Source organism: Phyllobates terribilis, unplaced genomic scaffold (assembly GCF_046119375.1).
Source record: "Phyllobates terribilis strain yellow unplaced genomic scaffold, ASM4611937v1 Scaffold_11__3_contigs__length_659146591, whole genome shotgun sequence".
In the NCBI taxonomy this organism is placed as follows: Eukaryota; Metazoa; Chordata; class Amphibia; order Anura; family Dendrobatidae; genus Phyllobates; species Phyllobates terribilis.
In genome coordinates this window covers 200,817,275-200,820,564 of record NW_027362771.1, presented here as the reverse complement: position 1 = coordinate 200,820,564, position 3,290 = coordinate 200,817,275, and positions in this window count along the sequence as shown.

The window sequence follows — 3,290 nt, the reverse complement described above, 5'->3', positions numbered from 1 at the left end:
GGCCCTCCCCCCACACTTACAGTGTTGTGGGATGAGAGCTGCAGATGCAGAGAGATTTGTGGTGACACACATCTTTGCTTAGGCAAAAGTACTTGTGCGCAGGCGCCGGTGAGTCATTCTGCCTTATCAGCGCCTGCGCACAAGTTCCCTGCTGCACAACGCTACACAGACCGCAGGGAGAAGAGTGCCGTCCGTACAGAGGAAACGGCGCAGACGCAGGATCCGGCCGGGAACTGCACGTCACAGGGCACGGTGACGTGCAGGGGAGATGGGGTGACTATGGTAATAGGGCTAGTAGGGCATTTCTTGGTATCCGGGAAACACGAAGCTTAACTTTTTTATTAAATTATTTCTTCTATTACATAGCAACCAGACTGCTAATATGGAACATACAGGTAAGTATAGATTCATTTCTATTACCTGTAAGCCCATATTAGCGGTCTGAAAAGTCCCAGGGGGGTGACAGATTCCCTTTAATACAGTTCCTTTTAAAGTTTTTTTTTGCGGCTTCAGAATATTTAAAAAGTATCATATAATTTTTAGGCATATTGTGCATGTATATTTTAACCACTTTTAAGGCTTAGTTATGGCATATTCCACCTCTTATACATGAGCCTCATTAAGTTTGGCAAACATTTGTATTTGCAAATTGTACTAGAAAAGTACAATCTCCCATCCTGAATAAACACTCCCTGGACTTAAGTTAGAAAACATATAACTAATCGGTTACTCGGCAGGTCAAGGGCATGTATTTATTCTGAATAGTCCCGGGCTGCTGGTGACCGTGTGAATGTCACTTGGGCTGAAGAGATGCTCTTTGTGTCACTTTGCAGTTCCTCTGGTGAAACTTTAGGATTGGTGACATAAAGGATGCATGATCACCGAGGGCCTAGCTAGTAAAGCCCACAGCAATCTAGACAATGGGGAGCCCAACATTTCCTTGTATAAATGGAGCAGTAGCGAGCATGTGTGACTATCACTAGACTGTGAATGGAGCTTTGGTCGCACATGCTCAGTATTGCCCTCTTCACACAAGCGATTTTGGGACTCTTGTTCTCGTGTCTGGTGGGGGTTTCATACATTACATATTATACAATTCACCTATCCTGTGGATACGTAATACCTTGTAGTTATATTATTCTCTATCCGATGACAACATAGTGCAAGTATCTATGAAATGGCAAAATACATCATTTATGTTTTTTTTACAGGAAAAGTATTTGTAAGTTAACAGTTCCATGTATAGATATATTAAGTGAAACAACGTAAGACAATCAAGATCATATCCACCTACCCCACCAAAATAGTAAATATAAGTCAGAATGCTATTTTTTCACTTATTTTTAAATCTGCCCAGTCATTTCTTGGTTGTAACTGTTCTGTGCTTCACAAAAATGACTACAGGAAAATAGTTTTAAATATTCAGAATAAATGTTACGTTTAAGTAAGAGGGAGCAGATGGAAAACCGCAACACAAGTGCAAGCCTCCTTTAGATTCAATGGGCCAGATAGATCAATACTGTCTAACTTTTAGATACTGGAAACTTAAGCTGGGTTTACATCAGCCGACCAGTGGCGTTATACGACTTGTTGGCTGCTCTTTGGTCGTTTAATAGCCTGTTTAGACAGGCAGTGTGCATACTAATATGAGAACGGAACAATGTGTAATAGATCGTTCTGTGCACATAGACTGCCAATGTTCTCGGCAGCACATGTAGATCATTCTGTGCACATAGACTGCCAATGTTCTCGGCAGCACATATAGATCATTCTGTGCACATAGACTGCCAATGTTCTCGGCAGCACATGTAGATCGTTCTGTGTATGTAGACTGCCATTGTTCTCGGCAGAGCATATAGATCGTTCTGTGCACGTAGACTGCCATTGTTCTCGGCAGAGCATATAGATCGTTCTGTGCGAGTAGACTGCCATTGTTCTCGGCAGAGCATATAGATCGTTCTGTGCACGTAGACTGCCATTGTACTCGGCAGAGCATATAGATCGTTCTGTGCACGTAGACTGCCATTGTACTCGGCAGAGCATATAGATCGTTCTGTGCACGTAGACTGCCATTGTACTCGGCAGAGCATATAGATCGTTCTGTGCACGTAGACTGCCATTGTTCTCGGCAGAGCATATAGATCGTTCTGTGCACGTAGACTGCCATTGTTCTCGGCAGAGCATATAGATCGTTCTGTGCACGTAGACTGCCATTGTTCTCGGCAGAGCATATAGATCGTTCTGTGCACGTAGACTGCCATTGTTCTCGGCAGAGCATATAGATCGTTCTGTGCGAGTAGACTGCCATTGTTCTCGGCAGAGCATATAGATCGTTCTGTGCACGTAGACTGCCATTGTACTCGGCAGAGCATATAGATCGTTCTGTGCACGTAGACTGCCATTGTACTCGGCAGAGCATATAGATCGTTCTGTGCATGTAGACTGCCATTGTACTCGGCAGAGCATATAGATCGTTCTGTGCACGTAGACTGCCATTGTACTCGGCAGAGCATATAGATCGTTCTGTGCACGTAGACTGCCATTGTACTCGGCAGAGCATATAGATCGTTCTGTGCACGTAGACTGCCATTTTTCTCGGCAGAGCATATAGATCGTTCTGTGCGCGTAGACTGCCATGGTTCTCGGCAACACATGTCCTGTTCACACAGACACTTTCTACTTAGCAAAACTACCTTGTGGGACAAGGTGCAAAAAGTGTATAAGACACAATAGAAATTTGGTTCATGGTATGGTTTTTGGGGTGAAAATAGTGCCAGAATTCTGTGGTATTTATCTTAATAAATCTCCCCAAGATATAATTCAAGGACCCTAATAAGAGACAGAAGTCTTTGCAATAACTGCAGTCTGTGCGTAAAGAACCTGGTAAAACGAAGACTGAATGCTTTTTCCTTTGGAATAAATATTTTTCTATATACAAGAGATCTGTTTTTTTTATAGATCAAGGTTGAACTTACAATCTAAATGGATCACATTCAATAGAAATTGTCTTGAATCTGTGGTACAAGACCACTGATCATTATACAATGCCTTTCTGGATCATTCAGAGCATTTGATGCAATAAAACCCGAGCCCATACAGCCGAAATGTACTCTGTGTACATGTCTGAAGACGCACTCACACACAGATACAATACACACATATATCAGTAACAAAAGTTTGGCTTGTAAAAAAAATCTGCATTGAGTAGATACATGGATCTGTATAGACAGATGTTAAAGCAGTGCACTGCTGAAACAGCAAGGGTGAAAAAATATCTCTCCATATGGATG